This window comes from Podarcis bocagei (genome assembly GCF_964188305.1).
Source record: "Podarcis bocagei genome assembly, chromosome: 8".
In the NCBI taxonomy this organism is placed as follows: domain Eukaryota; kingdom Metazoa; phylum Chordata; class Lepidosauria; order Squamata; family Lacertidae; genus Podarcis; species Podarcis bocagei.
This window is the reverse complement of record NC_138133.1, coordinates 68,768,216-68,781,640: the sequence shown is the minus strand read 5'-3', so window position 1 is coordinate 68,781,640 and position 13,425 is coordinate 68,768,216. Positions and strand designations below refer to the sequence as shown.

Genomic DNA, 13,425 nt, shown 5'->3' with positions numbered 1-13,425 from the left:
TTCTTCATGTATCCAATTAAGAGCATATTTTAAGTTGGATTATTTTCTGTTAGTTGCAAAGTTGCATGTTTGTTTTCTGTAATCGCTAGTGTACAGAAATTTGGAAGAGATATAAATGACACTAGGGCTTTTTTTCCAGAAAAAGAGGTGCCGAAACTTGGGGGAGCACCCAGCTGAAGCTGTTGAGCTTTGGAGATCTTCCCTAAAAAAGCTTCTCTGCTTACGCAGCCACCACCACCTGCCACACTGCACTGATCGCAGTGCCACCAGCAGCCTCCATCGTTCAGCGCTGAGCGATGTGCCGCAATGCTGCAGTGTCAGAACTCAGTTCCAGTGAGTTACAGCTGAAAATAAGCCCTGAATGGTGCTCATTAAAAGCATTTCCCCCCATAACAGAATGCTGCATATGCTAAGATTTTTAGCAAAGTTAAAAATCTGCCATGTGAACTGGGAGCTGTCCCCTTCCCTTGTACCAAGACAGCAGCCATAATTAGCAGTAACATGGAGAGGGGTCCCTGTCAAAACAAGGGTCACACATTGCCCATTGGTTGGTTCCAGAAAGGCCTGGGGATATTTCCGTCCACAAACCCCAGAGTCTGTCAAGACTGGCCCGTTCGGGCAGGGGTACCTTTACCTTTAATGCTGTCACAGTTGTAGCAGAAATAAAAACAATTTGGGGAGTCAAGTGGAACAAAGCTCTGTACAGATGCGCCACTTTCCTTTGTATATTTTGTGCACATCACTTTAAGCTCTAGATATGATCAGGCTGTTTCCTTGACACTGTGGCAGGCTATTTTATAGGGTCAACTTGTATACGTGCTACTTGAACAAACAGTTAGAATAATTCAAGAGGAAAATGAGGTTCAGCTGCTGGCAATAAATTGTTTTCCCCTTCTGCATTCTCTGAAATTTTAGGCAGGAATGCTGATCACTTTCCTACAGTCTTTTCTAAATTCGTAAAGGTCTTAATAATCTTTCTTGTGTATAGAAATTCCATGGAGGAGCTTGCTCTACTCAGTGACAGCCAATAATGAAAAAAGAGCTTAGCATCTAGAGAAGATGCATACCTACCATGCCCAGACAGTGTCTAACGACCCTTAAAACCCACATATAAAAGACAAGAATAGTGGGACATCCCTGAATTATCCCACTGTTTGCTGCCACAATCCCTTGTGAGGGGAGAGAAACTACTGGGGAATACAAGGATAAGGCCCTACTCTATGATGTTTTAGCTAGATTGGTGGCTAAAGAGCTGCTTCAGATACTTGTCTGTTGGTGTGTTTGAGGTTCCCCCATCCCTGCTGAGTCAGAAAAGGAGTTTGGTTTTTGTGGCTAGCTCATTAATTTGGGATTTGTGCTAGCTCATTCATTTGTGTTGCCAGTTCTGCCATTTTACAGAGGACAGTCCTCTATTTGAAGTGTCATGAAGCAGCACTGAAGAGTATTATCCAGGCCAACCCCTCTGAAATGCAGGAATCTAAACTAAAGCATTCATGACAGATGGCCATCCAACGCCTGCTTATGGTGCACCACCTTCTAAGGTAGCCTATTCCACTTTCAAACAGCTCTTACCATTGGAAAGTTATTCCTAATATTTTGTAGGAAACTCCTTTCTTGTAATTTCAATCCATTGGTTCAGGTCAGACCCTCGGGAGCAGGAGAAAACAAGCTTGCTCCATCTTCCATGTGACAGCCCTTCAGATATTTAAAGGTGGCTATCATATCACCTCTCAGACTTCTCCAAGCTAAACACAGCTAATTCCCTCAGCCCACCCCCTAAGGCTTAGTTTCCAGATTCTATCATCTTGGTAGTCCTCCTCTACACACATTCCAGGTTGTCCATAAGGTTCTTAAACTGTAGTGTCCAGAACTGGAGACAGTACTCCAGGTGGGATCTGACCAAGGCAGAATAGATTGGTACTATTACTTCCCTTGATTTGGACAGCATAGTTCTGTTGCTGCACCCTAGGATTGCATTCGCTTTTTTTGCTGCTGCATCACACTGCTGACTCGTGTTACGCTTGTGGTCTACTAAGGCCCTTAGATCCTTTTCACATGATCCTTTTTACCTGGCAAGCCAGGTGTCCCTCATCTTATATTCATCTGCAGATTCGATGAGCACCCCCTCAACTTTTTCATCCAAGTTGTCTATAAAGATGTTGAACAACAATGGGCCTAAGACAAAACCCTGCAGCACCGCACTTATACCTTTTTCCAGGATGATGAGGAACCATTAACGAGTACTCTTTGGGTTCAGCAAGTCAACCAGCTACAAATCCACCAAAAAGTTACCTCATCCAGAACACATTTTACCAGCTTCTCCACAAGAGTATCACGGGGGATTTTGTCAAAAGCCTTACTGAAATCAAGATACACTATATCCACAGAATTCCCCTGGTCCATCAAGCTTGCAATTCTATATATATATAAAAGAAATGATATTTGTCTGGGCAGACTTCTTTTTGAGAAACCCATATGGCTCTTAGAAATCACAGCATACTTTTCTGAATGGTCACAGACCAAGTGTTTTATTATAGGTTTTAGGACCTTTCCTGATATAGACATCAAGCTGACAGATCAGTAGTTACCTGGGTCTTCCTTTTTACCCTTTCTGAAGATGGAGACAAAATTTGCCCATCTCCAGTGTGTAGGGACCTTACCTGTTCTTCAAGAATTCTCAAAGATTATAGACAGATGCTCTGAGATTACAAATTCCTTTAGTACCCTTGGATAACCTCATTTTAATTCCTATAACCGGATACAAGGTGTTCTGTAGTTAATGGGCAGTGAACTGAGGTGATCACAGTGCCCTCACCCTAATGTAAATAAGCCTAAGTGCATTTAATTGAAATAACTATATATTCCTGACCACGGGACCTTCAATGAGCAAACACTGGAACTGCCATAGCAGCTGCTGCAACCACATCTAAGGCTTTGAAATGCACCTTTTTAATCATCACTAAGAGCTTTCATCAATACTTTTAATATTTATATGTAGTATGAAACTTTATGAAGAATTAGCTCCTGAATTTGCTTGTTTTCCTGTTTCCTCACTGTTCCTTTTTCCTTTGGTACCACATCTATTTAACTGTAAGCATGTGAGTAAGGACTGGTGTGTCTTTGTTTTTTAATGTTGGCACCTTGGAAACTTGGGCTGTAGTGGCAACATCTCTCCCCATTTACTCTTTCCTCCATTGCCCTCTTCTTTCTATTTGTCTCCCCCGTACTGAATTGTATATCGTAACTCTGTTGAAGCAGAGACCTAACCACTCATACTTAATTGTTTGATAATACAGTAACAATCACAGCACCACTTCAAAAACCTCTAAGTAAATTATTCAACTAATCAATTCCATCAGTGCAAGGACCTCCTTTTGCACTACTGAAGCTCCCCCTCCCCTACATGGGCAGCCCAAATCTGCTCCAGATGGTTGGGGAAACCCCTAGAACAGAATTAGGGGGCACACGGGCAAAGAAGAGAGAGAGAACATTGTGTTGCACAAGCATATCCTTGCACAGATGAAATATTCCCACAGTGCTTCACTGTAGATAACCCTTAGTCACAAAAATTCCATTAGTGCTGCCTAGAGAACAGTGAGAAGGACCTTAAGTGTGATAAGCAGATGCTCATTCATTGAGCTTTAGCCCCACTTTGAACAGATGAGAATACAGAATACATATGAACAGCTGAAGTCTAAAAATCCTTATTATCTGTCTAGAAATCCTTGAACGTAACACAGTTGCTTCTGTCTTTCTGCATCCACTATGTGTACTATGATATCCATAAAGCTCTAACTCTAACGCCTTTAAAGGCTGAAATTATTTGGTATGATGTAAAAAGAATAAGCACAGAGAAACTAAACCATCACATTCAGTTTCCTTCAGGGCTCTCCCTCAGGTAGAAAACGCCAAAAATAATAGATAATAAATATCAGGAATGGAAATCACTGTGGTATGTCATGGAACCAAACACATTGTTCTACCTCACAAAACACCCAAAATTGTCAAAATTGCTCTACAACTCAAAACAACAAATCAAATATCCTCATTCTGCTTTCTGAGTACTTCCAGTCAAATTCCATGACACTGGCTCTCTGGAGATGCAAAAGGAGGAAGAAAATTTGCTTCTGAAGCAAAGACCAAACAGTCGGCCAACCACTATTTAGATAACTTCTTTGAATTGTTTTTGCTTCTTCTGCTTTCCCACTTTAGGGCCAATTTTCTTAAATAAATCCCTTTGAGGAAAAGATTGTATTTTGCACCACATGAAGCACACTGTTGGATATTGAATAGGTACATATTTTCCTCAACTTGTATCATTATTAAAATTATGTGCCACAGTACAATAAAAAACATTGAACAACCTTTTTTGCTCTTATATTTGGCTTTCTAGCTGCCAAAACATTGGCTCTGGATATGATCTTGGTTGCACATGTCAAAAATGACAACTCACTTGTCAAACTTAACTGTAATTGAGTTCAAGTTACTGAAGGAGTTGCTTATGTTTGTAGACAGTCACAAAGAAGAGACAAAGGAGAAGAATAATTATGTAATACGGCCAATTAAACCTTGAAGTTATATAAACTGACCAAGTTCACAACTCAGAATGTGACTAAGGAATAATGAAGCTAGTCAGTAATTAAACTGATCATGTCTCCCTGAAGACAGAAACAATAGACACCAGCTAGTAGCTGACTACTCACTGGAACGTTTTCCAGCTGTTTAAAGCAAAGACTTCAGAATGCATGCATGCATCTTATTTTCCCAGGATTTCAAAGTCCACATGCAGGCTGCTGCTCAGCTATTATAAATGAGTAATTCAAGTAGGGCACGACTACATCTTGTATTAACTTAATAAAGATGTTTCACTCCAAATACATTAACGTTTGTGTTTAGCCATCCTTATTGGAGGGTCTGTTTGCCTTATACCATACTTTACTAATAGTGGGAGAAATTAAGATAAATTATTTTTAATTCTTTATTAATTTTAGACTTAAGATTTAAAATTATCTGATAGTTTCATATGTTAAAATGCATTACCAAAAAATCCAAAACACATAACAAGTGTACCATTTTCTTCTGCAAATATTGCCCAATAAATAAACCATCAAAAATTAGTATGCAAGTTGCCAAATATGTGCTAAATTACTTGTTGCATGCAAACAAATTACTACATTTCAGTCAGCAGCATAAAAAAGAGATATATTATTGCTGGGCTACATTGACAAAATATTCACCATTTAAGTAAATGAGAAGCATTAATAACCAGCATGGACTTCAGCACTAAATGTGCTTTTTGAGGTCCTCAAAATGAGTGAAAAAGAGGTGGAATGGAGGGCTTCCCTCGTCTGTCCAATGACTAGAAAATGTTTAGGTTAGAGGGATATAAAGCTTTCATACTCTCAGCAGTTAGCCTTAAGGACTTCCTTGTTCACTCACAATGGAAATAATCAAGTATCTATTATACAATCACAGCTGGAAGGCAAATTATAACACATACAATTCATATGCAGCTGCTTGGATACAAGTTCATGTACAAATATGTACTAAAACAATCATTAATACCCAAATTTAGCAGTAATTATTAATAAGCAGAAAGAGGCAAGGGAATTTGAAAGCAGCTACATCCTCAGCTCCCTCTCAAATATTTCTGCCTCTCACATATATTTTACTTTGCCTTACTGGAGGTTCAAAGCCAAAAGAACCCAAGGGCTGGAGAGTAACACTGAAAAGTAACTGGGCCAATACCTGCATTTGGACATAAGAATAAATGAGAGTTTATCATTACAGGAATGAGTCTAAGGCTCATATACCCCCCCACCCGGGCAGAAGCTTTCACATCTGCTGTTGACTAACCAAGTTTTATGTTTCATGCAAACCTAGACCAACTTTGGTTAGTCTTAACTATAGATTATTAAAACAAGCTATCTTCAACCCTAGGTTTAAAAAGCTGGTTTGTTTCAATAAACTATCATTAAGACCATTCAGAGTTAGTGTTTGGATAGAATGGCAAACACTGATTAATTGGGAAAAGGAAATGAAAGCTTCTGAATTCCTAATCACAGCCATTCTAGTGGAGGGGAGAGTCCACAATACCAAGGCTTGCTAAGGCTGGATCCTAACACTAGGTCATAGCACAATGATACGCCTGAATGCAGCCACTGTGTTTACATGCAAAAATTAGCCAGACTTTGGGCCTTATTGCAGTTTACTGTGAATGAGCAGTGTGTTAAGTGTTCACTCCTGCTTTGTCATTTCCACGGCCTGAGCTGGATAACTCTTGCTTCACAAGAGGAGTCCAACCTGGCCATTTTTATTTTAGAGAAAAGCAGCTGTGCAGTCCCAGTCGGTTTGGCATTAAGGGCGTAAGAACTTTCATTATAATGGGTCCAAACATGTTTAGTTGGAAACTCTTTTCTGATAATTTGAATCCATTGGTTCGGGTATTACACTCTGGAGCAGGAGAAAACAAGCTTGCTCTATCTTCCATGTGACAGCCCTTCAGATATTTGAAGATGGCCATCACATCACCTCTCAGTCTACTCCAAGCTAAACATAGCCAACTCTCTCCCTCCCTGAGGGTCATTCTCCCTGAGCTCATTCTGAGTTTTAGTCCACCTGACCTTCTTCCTGAAAGTAGTAAACATGTGCAATGTTTGGAATGTGAGCTATTTATCTGCCACTCCAATTAATAAGCGTAAGGAATGAATGTGCCTGTTTCTTGTTGCCACCATCTCACTTCTGTAGTAGGAAGTCGATATCAAAAGAGATCTGGTGTAAACTAACCAAAAGATAGGAGCTACCCTTAGTGAAGTACTTTGTGTAGCATTGACCAAAAAGCAGACAAGGGAATGTATCCAAACAGAACTGAGAGTCCAGATGGGAGGACACAATATATTGAATAGCAGACACAGAACTGGAGACACCACTGCTAACATTTTATCAGGTTCCCCACTCCTGTCCTAAATTTCCCACCAGTCCAAACTACAGTGGTACCTTGGAAGTCTAATGGAATCCGTTCAACTTCCAAAACGTTTGGGAACCAAGGCGCAGCTTCTGATTGGCTGCATGAAGCTCCTGCAGCCAATTGGAAGCCGTGGAAGTTCGAGTTCCAAAGAACATTCGAAAAATGGAACAATCACTTCTGGTTTTTGAAACCAGAACGCTGGACTCCCAAGGCATTTGAAAACCAAGGTATGACTGTAGTTCCCTCCCTGTCACCACTACTAGCTCATGGAAACAAGCTAAAATTCCCCTCTGCACTTGAATGGCAAAAGGACCTGAAATCCTTCAGGAAGGGACTAACGAGGAAACAGAAAGGCAAGGGAACTTCTAGCTGCCATCATTCTGCAGTTCACAGTGGCTGCATTGGACTTCTCCTTCCCTGCACTTAGATAGCAAAAAGACCAGCAGTCCACAGGGGAAGGCAGTAAGGAACACACAGCCATTGCCAGCAATTGAGGGAATGAAATAGCAGTGGAAAAAGCCTCAATGACCTAATGAAAGCTGCATGGGGTGGGGTGAGGTGGAGAGGATATGCTACCTCAGAGCTATGCTATTTGTTAGAGATGGTAAAAATTGCCTTAGTGTAATTGCACTGTATTATTTCATATATAAAGTGCCCTGTGGGTCCTTATATATCATGAAGCAGGATAGAAATTTGATAAATAAATAAATCAAATCAATAAAAAGCACAACAAGGGAAGGGTTTGTACATTTCAGTGTATGGGTAGTAGACCTGGTCCTGGCAAATTATTGAGGCTACAGCCACTACATTGAACAGGCACAAAAATACAGGTACATTCCATAAAGCATAGAACTACATACACAGAACTGTAGTGAATGGAACTAACTTCCTTTGTCTATAAAACCACCACTATTCCCTGATTAACCAACAGTTGTGCCTATGGAGAAAACTTTGGATTTACACTATAATATGCCCCTAACATAAGGTGGTACACTCAATATGGCAGCAAGTTTGGAAAACTCAGCAGTGGCCAGAGGATTGGAGAAGATCAGTCTACATCCCAATTCCAAAGAAGGGCAATGCCAAAGAATGCTCCAACTACCGCACAATTGCACTCATTTCACACGCTAGCATGGTTATGCTTAAAATTCTACAAGGAAGGCTTAAGCAGTATGTGGACCCAGAACTCTCAGAAGTGCAAGCTGGATTTCGAAGGAGCAGAGGAACCAAAGACCAAATTGCAAAACTGAGGTGAATTATGGAGAAAGCTAAAGTGTTCCAGAAAAACATCTACTTCTGCTTCATTGACTATGCAAAAGCCTTTGACTGTGTTGACCACAGCAAACTATGGCAAGTTCTTAAAAAAATGGGAGTGCCTGATCACCTCATCTGTCTCCTGAGAAATCTCTAGGTGGGACAAGAAGCTACAGTTAGAACTGGATATGGAACAACTGATTGGTTCAAAATTGGGAAAGGAGTACAGCAAGGCTGTATATTGTCCCCCTGTTTATTTAACATATGCAGAATTCATCATGAGAAAGGCTGGGCTGAATGAATCCCAAGCCGGAATTAAGATTGCCAGAAGAAATATCAACAACCTCAGATATGCAGATGACACAACCTTGACGGCAGAAAGTGAGGAGGAATTAAAACAACCTTCTAATGAGGGTGAAAGAGGAGAGCGCAAAATATGGTCTGAAGCTCAACATCAAAAATACTAAGATCATCCCATCACCTCCTGGCAAACAGAAGGGGAAGAAATGGAGGCAGTGAGAGATTTTACTTTCTTGGGCTCCATGACCACTGCAGATGGTGACAGCAGCCACGAAATTAAAAGACGCCTGCTTCTTGGGAGAAAAGCAATGACAAACCTAGACAGCATCTTAAAATGCAGAAACATCACCTTGCCAACAAAGGTCCGTATAGTTAAAGCTATGGTTTTCCCAGTAGTGATGTATGGAAGTGAGAGCTGGACCATAAAGAAAGCTGATCACCAAAGAATTGATGCTTTTGAATTATGGGGCTGGAGGAGACTCTTGAGAGTCTCATGGACTGCAAGAAGATCAAACCTATCCATTCTTAAGGAAATCAGCCCTGAGTGCTCACTGGAAGGACAGATCGTGAAGCTGAGGCTCCAATACTTTGGCCACCTCATGAGATGAGAAGACTCCCTGGAAAAGACCCTGATGTTGGGAAAGATGGAGGGCACAAGGAGAAGGGGACGGCAGAGGACAAGATGGTTGGACAGTGTTCTTGAGGCTACCAGCATGAGTTTGACCAAACTGCGGGAGGCAGTGAAAGACAGGAGTGCCTGGCGTAATCTGGTCCATGGGGTCATGGAGAGTCGGACACGACTAAACGACGAAACAGTAACAACAACATGCCTCTAACATAATCTGAAATTGCAACAGGAGCAACACAGGAAATGCATTGTTTCTCACTTGCTATAGGTAGCTAGATCACAACATCTCATAACCCTAAAACTGTCACAGATTTTTATAAACTAGCAGATGCAGAAGTGATTTGGGGCTGAACAAGGTTCTCTGAAGTATCCAAAGCCCCTTTACAGAGTACAAAAGAAATCACTTACACTTGTAGAAGCAACTTAAAGGAGATTATAGCTATTTACATTAGCTAAACCTTTCAAATAGCTATAATTTAATTCTTATGGCTGCTATTGTTTCTAAATCAGCAAGATTTCATTTTTAAAGTACTGCATTTGCTCATATCCCTTCTGTTTCTCCTATTTAATCTTTATAAATCTGAAATGCTGAATTTGCTGTATCACAATTTCCATAGGAACAGAACATTACATCATAAATACAGAACTATGACCTCACCACAGGATCTGGCAGAAGGAGAACCTGCATAGCATCAGAAAAAACAATTTCTTCAACCCATAAAAGTATCTAATAGCAACTATGAAACACAGACCCTAATTCAGAAGCATGCCACAGCAAAGCATGTACTAATTCAAGGACTGCTGTTGGAATGTTGTTGTCCCTTTAAAAAGGTTAAGCGTGTGAGTGTGTGTGTGTGTGTGTGTGTGTGTATTACTATCAGGTGCTAGTGCTATATAGTGTGAAATGGCCTGGACACCAAGTACCTTAGAGATTACTTCCCCTTGGGCAACTGATATAATCAGATGGGGCTCTTTTCCTAAACTCTGCTCTAGAGTTGGTCTGGAGCTGGGCTGAATGTGTGTGCATATGCACATTGGTTGACAAAGCTGTGAAATTTCTTTTCCCGAAAAAAAGCCTATCAAGAAACACCATCAATAATAGAGTGCAGGTTAAACTCTATCTGTTCTGCCACACCTCCAAGGAAAGTAAATGGTGCCACAACCATTTTATTTAGCATTTATGTGGTCAACTTTCTGTTATTGCCAGTGTATTCTGTTATATTATGTACATTTTTTTTAAGTATTAGTTTCACACAAAATATTATGATATATTTCCACACAGTGCCATCTGGAAATCTCCCTAAGAGAGACAGAAACAATTTAGAAATTGTAGATGGCCCTCATTCCTCATGGAGATTATGGACAATGAACTATCAAATACTCATCTTGATATTATTTTTACCTAAGAAAACCCTATGTAAGAATTTAAACTATTTTAAATCTGCTCTTCAAAATTACAAAAGGACATTTTTAAGTCCAACTGAGTTCAGAGGGACTTAAATTCAATGAGACTTTAAAATAATTTCTGTTGGCTTCCTCAAACTTTACAGGACTCTTACCAAGCATTCAAAGATAAAGTAATGAAAATATATCAAATTCTGTGGGAAAGATTAAATTATTCCATGCCCCAGTGAAAGTACCTTGACCACGGAGTACTGGCAGCTATCATAATACTTTTGAAATTATTCATATTAAGATTAAAGACTATTTTGTTCCTCTATTCCCATAACTGACTGGTATGGTAAAGAGATCAATCCCTACTTTCAGATGTAACATCTTTAACATTTGCTCTCTTTCTGTGCCTGTGATTAAATGTAACATTTTGAAATCCCAAAGTTCTGAGAAAAGCATAAATCCTTGTCTCACAGCTGCTGTTTGACTCTGAAAACACATGCATTTTCTTTTCAAGCTTCGGCCATCAAGAAATCCCAACAGACTAGAGCTGGAGAACACCTGTATCTCTTCATTTAGTTCCAATAATGGCATATAAACTTCAAAATTACAAAAATAGATGCTATGTTCAGCTGCAGTTACATTTTGCTCCTAATTCCCGTGAACAAAAATGCTAAGAGCATGAAATCATTCAAGCAAGCTCTGTCAGCAGGAGGATAAGATTTTTTTTGCACCAGAAATCCAGTGGGAACGTGATAGAAAACTGGCAACAATTACAGATAAAGTACATAGTTAAGTCCTCAGGGAGAGAAGAGGAAATGTAACAAGATAGATGGGTATCATTTTTATGCTTTTATGCCCAAATCAATAACGTGAATTGTCTTTAATTACTACAATGTTTTAATGCCCTTATTGTACATTTAAAAAGCCCATCAGTTAATGTATTAAATATTTTGATCATGTGTGTTTACCTAATATATATATATTTTTAAAAGCCACACTGTTTTAAGTCTAGACACTTTAGAGTTGATGGCATCTTGGAGCTGAATTACGAATGAGAAATATGGGCAACTTCATTTTGCCCTCTCCTGAATGGAAAAAAAAAGTGAGGCAGCAAACCTGGATTTTATGCCCATCCCTTCCTTTCCAATTAACCCCACTGAACAAAATTAACCTTTACAAAGTATGGAAGTATCAAGTAACATTGTTGTTGCTGCTATAATTTATGTTTCTGCAGATTGCAGTATGGGACTTGTTCCTTATACTTTGGGGGAGAAGTAAAAAAGGTAATATGTGAAATATCCTACCACACCAAACATTATTAGGATGCAGAAAGGCCTAGATTTTCCCATAAAAAATTAAGAAAGAAAAAGAAGTTATCGCTTTGAAAAATATGACCTGTTGCATTGCAAATACTTGAAACAAATTTATAGTGTTGTTTTTTGCATGGCTTCTACAGGATTAACAAAAGCAAACAAGATCAAACTTCAACATTACTAAGGAAATATGGCATATAGTTTAATATTAATGCAAAATCAAGTGATTTCTTATTACATTATATATGCACAATTGGGCGATTCCCATGCAATGGACTCCAGTAACCAGGAACAATAGCCACCTTGGAGTGGTGAACAAATTTTCCAAACTACGTACGTAAAAATAAGAAACTTGCGTTTTAGTATCTTATGGTTTGATTTGGTTTATTTCAATCTGCTTTCCCAACTCATTTATTACTTTTACTGTCTCATTCTTTCGGCAAGTAAAACAGTTTCTGAGTCTTCACATTCAAAACTTGTTACAAGCAACCTTCCTGATTGCTTTTGCCGTCTGAAAACAGGTGGACAAATCAGGCTAATTTGCAAATATAAAATGCAGCATTATGTCTGAGTATGTATACTGCATATCACTATCCTGAGACCACTTCAGATGGTTAAATGAAATGACAAGGGAGCACTTCCTCTCATCATGCCACTTGGTCTGATCTAAAGGGGGGGGGGGCTTCTTTCAAAAACTGGAGGCAGCTCTCAATGTTTAAAGAATATATTGAATTACTAACAAAATATGCTGAGCATGAGAGTTAAAACCAAAGCCTGGCTTTTTTCAGCCAATTAAAATTCTTGGATTCCATCCTCATTTTTCATGCTTGCCCAATTAAGGGGTCTCCATGACATCCTGCAAACGGGTATGATTTCTTGTAAACTGCTTAGAGGTTTCATTACAATCAAGCGGTATATAAATTTTGTTAAATGAATAAACGAAATGATGGAAAGCGGCAAGGAATGGCTCAGAGTTGCCACCCAACATTCAAAATGTGTACAGCTAAAAGCAAGACAAAAACCTAAATACCTAGTTTGCACAGAATTCTAAAGAGCTCCTAGTAGCATTTTAGTCATTTAACATAGCAAAACACTTAGACTGTGTTCACATTTTATGCTAAACCATTGTTTAGCACTGCCTGAGCAAGCCTGAGTGAAATATTAAGCTAACTTGCTCACCATTCCTCTTTCACCTTCCCTCCCGCAGTTGGGAGGAGGACTTTGGCGGAGTTTATTCTGACTGTTACAGATCACTTTCTTAATGTCGTGTCTGAACCAGAAATCCTGGTTAGTTTAACAAGTCATCATTATGACCTATGGTTTGAAGTTGACTGCTATGAAATCTATTAGAGAAGAAGGGGCAGCATGAGAGCTCAACATTTGGCTCAGGCTTGTCCACATAGAACTAAAGTAGCTGCCAACCTTTTGGGGCCAGTAGGTCCACCAGGAATTTTGTGAAAGTGTCATAGGCACCAGACACAAAACAGCCGTTGCAGGAGTTTCTGCCACATTTAAGAGAGCAGAAAGAGAGAGAGAAACACAACATTGCATGGGAATGGCCACAAAAA

General features: G+C 39.6%; 1 protein-coding gene across 6 annotated transcripts in view; it reads right to left on the bottom strand.

Moving 5' to 3' along the window:
• Positions 1-13,425, bottom strand: part of VPS13B (vacuolar protein sorting 13 homolog B) — a 368,719-nt gene that overhangs the window by 246,192 nt on the left and 109,102 nt on the right. The gene's annotated exons all lie outside the window — the stretch shown is intronic.